At 44.3% G+C, this 14,006-nt stretch overlaps 1 long non-coding RNA gene across 1 annotated transcript; it reads left to right on the top strand.

Annotated features, from left to right (window-relative positions):
- The first annotated feature begins 2,319 nt into the window (after nucleotides 1–2,319).
- LOC142069330 (uncharacterized) lies at nucleotides 2,320–13,123 on the top strand. The gene is made up of 3 exons (XR_012665108.1): nucleotides 2,320–2,450; nucleotides 12,478–12,567; nucleotides 13,009–13,123. It is a non-coding gene; the product is annotated as an uncharacterized LOC142069330 (long non-coding RNA).
- The last annotated feature ends 883 nt before the right edge of the window (nucleotides 13,124–14,006 follow it).

Genomic DNA, 14,006 nt, shown 5'->3' on the forward strand with positions numbered 1-14,006 from the left:
GCGGTGCCAGCTGCCTGCATGCCATCCCTTTCCCCATGTGCCTTTTCCTTTGTGGGACCATGGGCCTGATCCACAACCCTGGAGAGTCAATGCAAAGACTGTGGATTTCAGCGGGCTTAGGCTCAGGGAGATGGGTTAGTTCAGTCTCCATTCAGTTCTTGGCCTCTCTGATGAGGCAGCCAGGCAGTCTCATGGTTTTGTGAGGCAGGCATTTGTCTGCCAACTTATCTCATGTAGTCCATCAAATAGCCAGTAAACAAGGACGTTTGGTCACTCATGACCAACTGAGGCTGGATTCAAACTGGGAAGCTAGAGGTCAGCGTCTCTGTATCCCATTATTAATCCCTGAGCGCTCTAATCTCCTGCTGTTTTAAGTTTGGGCTTCTTGGAATGGCCATCCGTAGCATTTCTTTCCCTTGCTGCTCCTCCTTTGACGTCGTTTGCTGGTCCGTGATGGACCCTGCAGCACTATTTTTATCTATTAAAACTGACTAATGTATTGTGTCTATTATTACACAAAGCAAGGTCCGACTCAAAGAAGATAATAGCTGAGCAATCGTTCTCTTCCCATTGCAGATAAGGTACGGCTAACAATGGTATTAGATGTAAAGAGGTAGATCACTTTCTTAGATATAATGGGGTAGCTGGTGGATTGTGAGAGTGTTTCTCCTCAATGTTTATCAGCTTGATTTCCAGAGGTGCTCCATTGAAGTCAGTGGGAGCTCCAGGCTTCCAGCACTTTTGAAAAGACCAGAAACTAGATGTGTACAGAATCAGAGTTGAATTTAGATCTGAAATGGATTTAGTGCCAACCTCCTCCCAGGCCATGCGTTCCTTTTCATTACCAAACCCTCCAGCAAGAGCTTGAAAGGCATGCCGTTGTTAAAATGCAGGTTGGATAACTGGACTTATTTGGCTCTTTTATAATTAAAAATTAATAAAGTAATGATCAAGTAAGTTATCTAACCCAGGGTGTGGCATCTCAAAAGACTCATCTTTTTAAACATATGGTTCATGTTTCTACAGCTTTTCCAGTTGATGTTCTCTTTTCATTCACAAATAAAACATTGACTCTACTGTCTGGGAATATTGTAAAAGGGGAAACCTGTGCCCTAAACCTTTATGATTAAATAGTGCAAAGCAGTAAAATCCTAAAGGAGAAGCCAGGAGATCATGAGGGTAACACTGAGCTTGCTAAAATGTCTGAACTAATGGCTGCCGTCCCTCTGACATGTCTCGATTTAGAGCGAACACGCCCCTGGATGGCTTCCTGCAGTACTGCTTGGACTGCCTGATTCATCGCCATAGACTGTGTTTCCCACTTCTGTTTTTCTAGCCTACTTAGTTTTGTGACAAGCAAGGGAAAAATATCTCAGTGGGAAGGAAGCTTCTGTTCTAGGACTGCTCAAAGAAAAACAAGCAATACCAGGAACACGCCAAAAACTACCCTGATATATTCAGATCCCTTTCAGAAAGTAAATAGTTTCCCAGATGAAGATTTTCTCCAAAACTGCAATTTTTAAAATGCAAGAAATGTAATTGTGGGAAGAGCAATTCTAGTAAAGAAAATTAAACCCATTTTGGATTTGGGTTTTATGTTCCTTTTTAAATGGAAGGTGCCAGGTGAATGGAGGGAGCCATTTAAAACACCAACAAGGGTCTTCAAGGCTGAAAAACTTGAGCTCAACAGTTAATTGCTGTCATAGAGTCTAATATAGCTTATATGCCAACCAGCATATGGAGGTGACATTGCATTTGTCTTTTATTTATGACACGCACCTTCCTCCTGTGATGTCACCCAGTAAATGGCAAACAGTGGCACTGGAACACGTTTACTAGTGGGGGTGCTGAAAGCCAGCCCCCTTACCCCTGCCTGCTCCCTCCCTCCACCCCCCCCCCCGAGCTGGGGCCAGGAGCAGGGCTGTGTCTAGGGGATGGGGGGGACCTGGAAAGGGCTAAGGGGGCCGAGGCTAGGCTCAGGCATTTGACTGACAACTTATCTCATGATGTCCATCAAATAGCCGGCATCTGGGATCCTGTGTGCGGGGCTGGGAGTTCAGTCCCGGGGGCCGGGAGTTCAGTCCCGGCTATGGGGCGGCAGTCAGGACCCCACATGCGGGGCCAGGAGCAGAGCACTGGACTTGGGGCTGGCAGCCAGGACCCTGTGTACGGGGCCTGGAGCAGAGCTGGGGCGGCAGCCAAGATTCCGAGTAGGGGTCCAGAAGCAGAATCCCACGCAAAACCTGAGGGTGCAGCAGCACCCCACGCACCCCTGGTTCACGCGCCTATATTGGCAAATATATTTCCTTTCCAGGCGCTTTGTGGTCACTGACATTGAGCTGCTGGACTGAAGCTGGGAAGGGGGAGCAGCACATCCTGGAATGCCTGTGACAGGTCTGGCTCTGTGGGAAGAGGAGAAGCGGCACGGACACATTATGGGCTAGAACCAGGTAGGACAAGAAAAGGATCTGTGCATATTATGGGTGAGATAGTGATTGAAAAGCTAACTTCTTCCAAGAGGCTCTCTCCAAACTAAACATGGCCTTTGGTTCCCACTCTCAAATCAAAGGTGGTCCTTTGATGACCTCACCATCTTCCTTGGCCAGAGAGAGCCAAGAGCTTTGCATCCTGGCTTTTAAGATATGGGACGTTCGTATCTTATGTCTTACAGGTCACTGAATGAGGCACGAAGGCCAAATTTCCAGTCCCACACAGTTTGCCTTTTTTTTTTGTTTTAGCAGAGTTCAATCATACATGGTCATTATCTGCCTGGTCCCAAGTAACTGTCTCATCCAGCTTTGGGCGTCCTGGCTGTTTAGGTCCTTGCAATAAGCAAAGAAAGGGAGAAACTTTGATGCTAGTGCCAGAATGATGTTCTTGGAGGCTGAAGTCCTCCGCCTACAGAACTGGACCAGCATAGTCAGCAACTTGGCAAGCTTTGCCCAGCAAATGTGCCTCTTCCCACATCTGGTGATTCTTGACTGGCTTGTCTATTCACTAAAACCCGCTCAAACTTTGCTCAGACTGCCCAACAAGTTTTAACTATTGTGGGTTTTGAGACATTGGCATCTGTCCACTGGGAACTGAATTGAAACCACTAACATTATCTGATAGACTGGGCTTGAGTTGATGACCTGGAGATTAAAAGCTCCGGATCTCATTCCCAGCCTTCTGAGCCATCCAATTCCCAACACCCCAAAGTCCCTTTAAAGTTCTCGAATACAAAATAACAGGAGCCCAAATACTTGCCATGCAAAATTGAAGCTTAACCCATGTTTCCTATAGGAGTTACAGCAAACCTTTGTGGAAGCAGATTCGTTAATCTATCTTTTGGTGCAGAGCACAATAGGTTTTCAGCTTTAAATCACCATTGTACAGGAACTAATGGCCCTTACAATGGAACTGACTGTGGAAAAACAAGCAACCTGAGCAATTATTAGGTGTATATTCCCAATGAAAACAACTCATATAAAGACATTGTCAGTAAAATGCATGATTGATCATCTGGGTCTAGCTCACTTTCATTTTCTTTCCAAGTTGGTCTAGTATATGACGTTAATAGTACTGCAATTATTTTAATGAACTGCACTAAGGGAATTTACAGTGTGAATAACTCTGATGCTGCCAAGCCAGGAACTGTGACAAGCATTTCTGACTAAGGAGTCAGAGATTACACACAAAAGGGGCACTGGCCTGGGTCTCTACAAACACCCAACTTTGGGAATGACTGAGGTATAAGTTTACAAGGGTGCACTTTGAATACCTGGTACGATGCTATACATTCAAGGCCTGACACAATGTGCATTAAAGTCAGTGGAAAGACTCTCATTGGCTTTAATAAGCAATGGATTAGACCCTCAAGCTGCATTCTTTACACATGCAAAATTCCCATTGCATTAAAAAATAATGGGAATTTTGGGTGCATAAGGAATGCAATATTGGGCCACAAGACAGAGAAATGTTCAGTCTGATGTTGTGCAGGGATACAGCCATGTCTCCTGTCAGTAACATTAATGGAAGGTACACAATTACATTCTTGCTTGATGGGCTAAATAAATGGGATTGATTCAATCTCAGTGAAAAGCAGGTGCATCTCAGCTCCCTTGAAGCCAATGGGTTTATATTAGTTTAAAGTGAGGGGTAAATCAGGCCCATTGTTTCCCTCTCCTAGGTTATGAGTGATCCAGTGCAGCTCTAATAACTGACCCACACTGCTACATCAAACTCAAGCTGAACTTTTGGGGGGAGCGGGGGTGGAAGGAAAGAGAGGTCAGGAAAAGTTGATTTAACTTAATACATATTTCTATGTGTGACTTCTGGTCATTTGCACCAGACTGGCTATTCTAATGCTATTCCTGGCTCAACGATAAGTGAGAACAGGGCCAGATTAAGATCTTTAGAGGCCCTGAGCACTGAAAAGATTATGCCCCCCCCCCATGTAATTCAAAATAAAAACAATACTATACCATAAAATAAAATTTTATTTTTTAAAATGACACAAAACTTACATATATGCTGAAATTAAAATAGCTTCTTTCTAGATTTTCTGATTGCAAAGTTCTGGATAAGTTCATCGAAGCTGACTCGACGAAGCATGTCCGCTTCCATACACAACAGGGAAAGTGAATCAAGTCTGTCCTGACACATTGTTGTTCTCTGAGGGTTTTTTATTCTTTTCAGCTGAGAAAAACAGTGTTCTGCAGAGCAGTTAGTAATCATCAATGTGAGAAAAATAAGTAGTGCGATCTCTACATTTGGATATATGCATTGTATTCTGTCTTTCAGTATTGTGTCATGAAGATCAGTGTGACTGAATTTCATTTTTTCTGTTTCATTAAACTTTGCATGCATATAACAGTGGAACTGCCATACTTCTCCACAGAGATTCATGTTCAAGTCAACAGGGTATGACTCAACTAGCTTTTGGGAACCTTGTGAATATTGTTCATCAGATAAGTCCATATCATTTAGAAAAGAAAATCTACTTGATACTTCTTTGTACACTTCACCTCTCCTCTTCATATGAGCTTCAAGTGTATCAATTATAGCGTAGTAAGTAGATACACGAAATTTGTCTCTAGGATTCAATGTTGTTTCTGTTGCACTGCTATAATTTGCTTGTTTTATCCTGATTTGCTTGCGGGACTGGGCTTCTTTGTAGTTAGTATCAGGCAAGATATCTTTTGATATGTCTTCAAATCTTTCAAAATCATTCCTCAAAGTGTGCAAGTGGTCTGCTAATGATTGACAGAGGTCTGCACATGTTTTCAAATCCAATTCTTTTTCTTGGAGAGCTTGACTTGTGTGATAAAAGTGTTGTAAAATTTCATTCCACATGGTCAACATGAATACAAACTCTAGTTCTTGCATCTTGTTTGCAATGTTTTCTGCCTCGCGTATAGTTTCTCCCTTTTGTGATTGGTCTTCAGCTATACTTTCTAATGCATCCACAATCTTTGAGTAGGACTCCAGAATTACACTTGTTGCCACTGCACATGCCTCCCAGTGAGTATTAGAAAGAGATTTCAACACACAATCATTGCCCAAGTATGTTTTAAGAACTGCCCGTCGGTGTGTTGCGGCAGAGAAAAATGTATAAAGTAACTGGACTGTTGAGAAAAAACTTACTGCCACCGGACAATGATCAACAGTGCCGCGGCCAACAAGATGGAGAGAGTGCGCAGCACCCGGTGTGAATATGGCATATTTGTTCTGTTCTAAAAGCTTCTTCTGCATTCCTTGATAACGCCCTGACGTGTTGGCAGCGTTGTCATAAGATTGACCTCTGCACTTTGAGAAATCTATTTTGCAAACTTGGCACAGATAATGCAGTACTTGATTTGCCATTTTGTCACCAGTGTGGCTTTTCAAATTGAGGAATGTTATAAATCGTTCAACTGGTTTTCCATCTGTGGGAGACACATATCTTAGTACAACACTCAATTGATCAATAAGTGAAAGATCAGGTGTAGAGTCGACAGATAAACTGAAGTACCCAGCAGTACTTATTTCATCCACAATAGCTGAACGAACTTTGTCACTCATTAGACCAATGAGTTCATCACATATTGTCTTGGATAAGTTTGATGGGTTACCTTTGCCAGCATTCCCATATTTTGAGATATGGCCTGCTAAAAATGGGTCAAACTGACCCACAAGCTCCAACAATCCCAAGAAATTTCCATTCTACAATGATCCAAATGTATCATTTGATCCCCGGAAAGGCAGACCACGTTCAGCTAAGGTTTGAAGAACAGCTATAACACGCTCCCCTTTAATTTGTTCTTCCAATTTTTGTGTCAATCCAAAGCCCTGTCTTCGATGTAAATATGTCAACATTGAATCTCTGTGAGTAGTGCTATTTTCATGTTGTTCAATTAAAACAGTATTCCGCCAGTCACTAAATCCATCTGCAGCAAACTGGGATGTTAAAGGTTTATATGCAAAAAGTTTGCAAACAAAACAGTACACAGACCCTGTTGATGGTGAATACAGTAGCCATTCTCGATTGTATTTCTCACCATTCGCTTTCATGCTGAAAAATATTTTTTGTGGACAATATCTTGTTTGTTTGCCATTGGTAAAAGTCTGACGTGATTTCTCAAATGGCCCAGTGTGATGCTGACAGTCATTTGGTCCACGATCTGTCCAGTAAGCTACATCATTGGTACTGAAATAAACCCAGATACCAGGATCTTTTCTCCTATTATTTACAGCATGAGCAGGTTCAGTCTCTGACACATGCACACCTTCTAGAACAATGTCTGTTTTACCACCAGGAGTAGGATGATCAGTTACAGTCTCTGACACATCCACATGTTCTGGAATGGTGTTTGTTTCACCAATAGAAGAAGGGTCAGTCTTTGAAACACCTACAGGTTTTGGAACGATGTCTGTGCTACTGAGAGAAGATGTTGCTTCTGATGGATTCGCTTTGAAAAATGTCAGCTTTGGAAGATTTTGGAAAATTTCACTAGTTTTTCGTTTCTTTTCTTCCGCCAGTTTACGTTTCTGTGCTCCACTCAGTTGGTTACGTTTCATCCTGCCCCTTATCTCAGTTATCTGAACTTAAAAAAAACAACAAATTACATAACGTACACTATTTTTATCTTTATATATAAGAAAGAAAAAAAACAAATTGAATACGTATAACTCAGAAGAATATATCAAAAATAAAACATACATTTATTGCAATACATGACAGGATCTGCTTTCCTCGCATTATTTTGATTTACGTTAGTAGGACGCCTTCCTGGGTTAGGTGGGGATAAGTAATAAAAAGAGAACAGAAAAATGGGGGAAGAGTGTGGTGGAGTGTAAGGAAGTCTAACAAAGTTCTGATTTTTCCCATGATGACTACTTCGGTGCTTTTTTTGAAATATCAAATATCAAATTTGCTGGTGCCCTAAGCACGTGCTTAGTCTGCCTATTGGGTAATCCAGCCCTGAGTGAAAAGGACCAGACAACACCACAAGAGAGCTTGTTAGGAGATTTCCCTGCTGATTTGAGAGACTGGGATAAATGCTGAAGCTACGGGAGTGGAGACAGGCCCGCAGCCAAGTTCCAGTCCCAGCCTGAGGCTTCGCACAGCTTGTGGGTGTTTGCATCCCTGGGGGCTGATTTGGGTTGATGGCTGCTCAGCAGTATGTCTGAACAAGACCAGCTATCGCTGGGGAGGACCTGCAAGCTAACCCATTGCACGTATGGAAAGATCTATAAAAACACTGTCATAGCCGTTTGGGGGAAGCCTTCAGCCCAGTACACAGCCCAAGGGCCTGGTCCAGGTGCTGGGACGATGCACAGGTGGAGAAGCATCTTCCCCACAAGCCCTCAGAGTGACTCCACAACTGCTTTACTGAGGTTTTGTTCCCCTTGTACTCCTCCAGCTTGAGGGGAAGACTGAAGAATCTGTGCTGGGCAGATGCTTTTGTTCTGCCCTAACCTGATGATACCGCACCTGCACTCACCTCCTGCTTGGCTCTATGGCCAACCAGGTGTGTGAACCCTTGGTGTATCCTGTCCCAAGTCCAGCCTCCTGCCTTGTGCAGCTGCACCACACTGGCTGCAGAGCTGGGGGGCCCTGTGTGGCTACAGAGAGGGGGGCTGCATTTGCCCCTTAGGGACATACCCTGAGTTTCTCACTCAGTGTTTAGTTGTATCTGAGTGAGACAAACTTCCAAGGAGGAGAAGCCATAGCATTTGGCCCTTGGCTTGTAGCAGAGTGAGTGATCCCCTAAGTTCTACCATTCCCTGGAGTCCATTAGGATTAAGAAACACTGATCAAAGAAGGACGTTCCCATTTCATCTTGTGGTGGTTGCTCATTGTCAGCTGCTGCTGTGGCAGCTAAGAAGGTGAAATGGAAACTGTATGTTCATGCAGAAATGGCAGGGCAATAAAAATCGATGCAAAATAGAAAAAAAACAGCCCCACAGCAGATGATATTTTATTTCAGACGTCCTCAAAAAAGCCACGGACCAAATCAAAGCTTGGGGCTCAAAGCTTCTCCACGACATCGATGAGCTGCATTATTCTGGACAGACCCGTTAGACTCTTTGGAAAGGTGTGTCACTTGTTTTCTGCACCCCAACAACAACCTGAGATGCTGTAAAAAGAGCTGACAATGTCTGATAGACAGCTGAAGATGTGACCCTAAACTCTGATGTTTTCCTTTTCCTGGTGAAATCAATGGTGCTTCAGACAGACGCTGAACTACATGTGTTTGCGGTGGGAGTGCCATTTTAGGCCAGTTTCTTTTGAAACTGGGGTTGGAATTGCGAAGGATCAGTGGCGCTCCGGGCTCACAAAGAGGTACTGTCTTTGAGGAATCTTTACATAAGCCTCGCAGAACCAAGGCAGCAGGAGTTTGCACAGCTGCTGCTGGGAGCAAACATGTACTTTTAGCTGACCTGTGCTGATGGCTTTGGGCATTAAATCTGACGCTTTCCAGATGTACAGCCCTCTCTTGCCACAATCCAAAAACATTTGGTCCCCAGGTTAAAAAAGAACAAAATGGTGTTGTAAATACCACATTGCACTGTATATTCCAGAGCCTACATTCACAATTTCACTCTAAGCCCTTAAGGTGTATACTGAGCTGGGAATTTACAAGGAGGGTTTCAAAATAAGTTTGGTTCAAAGTTAGTTACTGTACCAGTCTTCATAATTCTTTGCTCTTGATTGGGGCTTTTTCTTCATCCAAATGAGGCTCGTTAGCCAGAGGTTCTTTTAATTTATTAATTCAAAGCTAGCCATAAACTCCAGTGACCTATGCAAATGCAAACACAAGACTCCTATTGATTTTGCTGGGCATTCGAATGAGCCCCGAAATAGTTGGCAGGGAAACGGAAGCCTTCGAAATAATTTGCAGATATGCCTTTTGCAAAAAAACAAAAAAATATTTGGTTCAGAGGCAGGGGCTTCGATCCTGGATTGGATCAGAACTTTCTTGGGGCACTTGAGACCAAGGCTGAGATGTGGGTCGGGAACAGCTGCATTGCCATGGGCAGGAAGCTGTGCTTTAGTTTAAAGTCATGACTGACATGTGGAATGTCACTGACGGTTCCATGACTTGTGCAGTCATTGGTGCGACAAGACTCGCTGTTATTGGATGGTGTGGGGAGGCTGGAGAGGAACATGGTTTTGTATTTAGAAAGGATTTGAGACTGGCAGCAATAGAAAATCAGATCTTCTGGTGAACCAGAGGCCAGTCTAGTGCAGACAGCTGCAGCATGAGCTCTCTTCAGACCGCCCTGCCAATTCTCTCAAGCGTGACCTGGACTGAGGGACCTTGAAAAGAAAAGGTGATAGGCTCAGCACTTGCTCCTTCCTTTTCCTCCAGCTTGCCACCTGGGATTGAGCGGGAAGGATCCTGCGCACTAGTGTTGTCACAATTCTGATCTCATGCACAGCATTGTGAATCAGGAGTAACTCCAGTGAAGTCAGGGGTGCAAGTGAGATCAGAGTTGGTCCCAGAGAACCTGCAGTGACATAAGGACTCAGCTGAGGTTACTGATTTGGATTCCGTCTATGGGTGTCAGCTGAATTCAGATGTCTGGTCTTAGAGATGAAAGATACAGAGATAAAAATAAAACTCAGGCAAAAGAATTAACTGATTCCTAAAAGGGACCTGAATTTAGATTATATCAACACAGAGTCCTAGCCAAACCAGAGAAATATAACTATCTCACATGCATATATAGACTCCTATTCTGGAGTCACGCTGATCTCAGGCATTCAGAAAAGTGGGGTATCCAGTTGATGTTCCCTTCTACAGCCTGACATTCACTGAACTCCCCAGCTTGGCTTGACCTGTTTACAGGTGCCTTTCCCAGCATGTTATCCTGGTAGCTGGCCCATTAAATCTGGGAAAAGCAAACAGCTGCAGCCCAAGGATGGGTATTTTACCTCTTTTTGCTGCAGAGCTGCAAGTCCCTTTTGTAAGAATTAAGCTTCTTTGAGCTTCTCTTTCCTTTTCCCTCTCCTCTGACTCCAGGGGAGTGACTGTGTTCGAGGGGTGAGCATGGCTTAGGGCAGCACAGAGCTCGGAGGAGTACATATGATCTAAGTTTTAATAAGATCTGAGCGTTATTTGGACTTTCTGAAACACATTTCTAGGTTGGTTTTTGTCCCAAATTGGGACAAAAAGTTGAAATTTTGAAATTGTTCATGGAACGGAAATTCTGGAAAAATTCAGTTTGGAAACACCAACTGGTTTTATTTTGACATTTTTTGATTAAAGTGAAACATCCTAACATCCCCAAAAATCTAAATATTTCATTTCAATTTGTTGAACTCACCTGAAGTGCTTTGTTCCCAGTCAGTTCAACATTAAATTCCATTTTTCCATTGTGGCACATTGCCTCATGGGAGCTTTTGTTCAAAAGCCTGATGCCTCCATTTTCACTGGCCAGACTACTTCTCCCATGATGCACCATATGAAGCTTGATTGGAGGTAAGCCACATTGCATGAGGGGATATGTAATCTTCTGGGGACCTACTCCCATAGGTGAGAATGGGGGTATAAACTACAATGCCCAGAAGGCAATGTGCTCTTAGGGAAGTGTAGTTTAATGTTTTATTGAACTAATTCAAAACAAAAAGTTTTGGGTCAGTTCAACAAAATGAAATATTCCAATTTGGGTCAAACTGACATGAAATGAAATATTGCATTTAGATTTTTCCCGTGGGAAAATGAATTGGGCGGGGGGACAAAACCAAGATTTTTCCCATGGAAATTTTCAATTTTGCGAAAACTGCATTTTCTATCAGAAAATCACCCCAAAGGAAAATTCTCAACCAATTCTAGTTTTCGTCTAAGTGCATACCGTTCGGGCCAGATCCAAAGCCCACTGATGTAACTAGAAGTCTAATCATTGCCTTCGGAAGGCTTTGGATAAGGCCAGAAGTTTGCCAAAGTACACTCGAAAACCTTAAAAAAATTGCAAATCTGAGCCATCGAGGGATTTTCTCCAGTCACTAGAGTGACCGGCTATATCCCAAAACAAAGGAACCGGCTGGAGAGAGTGACCTATTTATCAATAAAGCAACAATGTACTTTAGGTGCCTCAGTCACTGGAATGCTCTGCATTATTCCTGAACCCAGCAAGGAGGGAGGTAGCATTATGCAAGCTGCATTAATCTGCAGCAAACCGCTAACAGATCGTTACAAATAATTTCCCCATTAAGTGTCAACCCCAGAGGGGACAGATGGGATGTGTTGATGCATGAGAGGATTCCTAAATTGGTTTCCCCTCTCAAAGCACTACAAAGAGCTGTGCTGCCCTGTTTAAAAAACATTAGTGTTACAAGCTTAGTCCCGGTGAGGAATCTTGCCCCAGCTGTAACATGTAAGAACTCTGCCCTGGGAAGTGGAGATGTCCCTACTATATGGTCTGGGGGTTGTTCTAATTATGGCAGCCTCTCGAGGGCTGTAGATGAGCTGTGTAACAGTCCAGCATCTCTGTCGCACCACATGTTACACAGGTATCCCTGACACACCTATGCTTCTCCCCCTACCTTGCCCCCGGTCCCGGCCTGGCAAGGTAGGGCTGTGTCGAGCTGATTACATCAGCCCAGCACTGTGCCTGCTCTAGGGGAATTCTCTTCCTGCCCTTTGCAGCATTCTGACAGCCCCGCTATGCCTCCACAAAGATGTATAGGGGCCAGGCCTGGGGAGAGGGTCTCTCCCCTAGTTGGAGGCACCTGTTAAAGGGGCAGGGGGAGTTCTTTGCTGCAGTTAACGCATGGTGTAGCACAGCATGTAGACAGGGTGGAGTGCAAGGGCTGTAATACAGTCAGGGGACAGAGTTAAAACGTTCCTAGGTCCTAGCTGCACTGCAAGAGCCAACCACATTGTGGGACGGGTGTAGCACGTTTTGTTGCACAATATCAGAGGCCGGTACCAGGTGGGTTTGGTGAGGGCTGGGCTCATCCCTAATTTCGTTCACACTTGTTCCTCCATCTTTACCTTTCATCAGTAAGAACCATCCATGCACGTCTCAGAGACACCACCAGGTCCTGCACCAGTGCCACAGAAGTCCAGCCAAGACCTTCCTGCTATTGCTAAGGTAAAGAACAAGCCAAACCCCTGCTCCTATCCCCTCCCCCATGCATTTTCCCCATAAAACCTTTTCAGCCTTGTCTACCTAGCATCCAAAAGGGCACAAGCCCAATGTTTACAAATTCTTTTCCACGTGACCTTTAAATCTCCACTAGTTCCGGTTCTTCTGGCTTCTTTTTATTGTATGAATTATATTCCCCCCACACACACTTTGGTGGTTTTTTGTTTGCAAGGTGCTGGAGATGGAGCCCTGTGTTATGCACCAAAATGGTGGTGCGCCCGCGCCCCCTCCTCCCCCCGGTGACTTCCATGACCAATGCATCTGCATTGGCTAGTCCAGTCTCCAGGAACCATCTCTACTGAGGCTGCCAGTCGTGGTTGGGAGGTTCATGATGCTGACAGCTTTGCTCTAAGAACTGGAATAAGGGCTCCCGCTATTTTTGTGTAGGCCATCACACAATCATCAGCTGGTCACAACTGCCTGGAGTCAAACCCGTGCCCCAGAGGGAAAAGAGTGCAATAGAGGTGCCATTGGTAATCCACTGAGCCATCTCTACAAATGACAAAGCAAGATCTTTTCTGGACTCTCTCAAGGACTCCCTTCCAGCCCCTGATTAGCATCTGTAACTCCCATGGGTGATATGTGTGAGAGCAGAGGTGAGAAGAAAATCCTTAATCCCCATGTGATATAATCTTTCCCATCCCCCACCCCCACCCCCACTTCTTTCCTATGACTGTGCCCACTGCAGCCTTTATGGATTGCTTTGCAAGTGCTGACAGTGAACTCTTCATTATAATTACAGTGACTCAACCCTCTGTGGTCTTTACCTGTTACTTTGTCCTGTTATCTCAGCTGGCCTGAGTCACCTTCAGGGGCAGAAGAAGCATTGCCAGCTCTCAGCTGTAAAGCGTCAGTAACTGTTTACATCTTGTTGGCTAATGGATCGTTAAAGATCATTAAAACTAAGCCATTGCTTGCAGATGCTGCCATTTTATGGGTATCTGTGTCACCCTCAGCTTTATTCAGAGTCGAAACAAACGATAATTGTGGCTTGTGTGATGCCCATTTTAGTCTGAACATTAGTGCATACCAGCCTCTGTGATCCGATGCCTCTGACTATACTTTGGTCCAGTTAGAAAGTGGAGTGTTTTGAAATGTGAGCCCTGGGAGATCAGTTCGACTGGGTCAAAATACACACAGCTGGGGTTTCTCTTTTAAGATTGAACAGGGGGGAGAAGTCCTCCTTCTTCTGGAATGGCAAGATGATCGTCAAGGAGATAAAGAGTGTGAATTCGCTCCCATGATCAGAGTAATGACCACTGGCTGACGTTCACCTGATTTTCCCTCCTTGGAACAGCCTCCGAGTTCAAAAACTCGCTCCTGGCCCTTGCCCTGTTTTTATACGGATTGTTGATTAAATGATGCTGAGAACTGCCTCCCTTCCA

Source organism: Caretta caretta, chromosome 15 (genome assembly GCF_965140235.1).
Source record: "Caretta caretta isolate rCarCar2 chromosome 15, rCarCar1.hap1, whole genome shotgun sequence".
In the NCBI taxonomy this organism is placed as follows: domain Eukaryota; kingdom Metazoa; phylum Chordata; order Testudines; family Cheloniidae; genus Caretta; species Caretta caretta.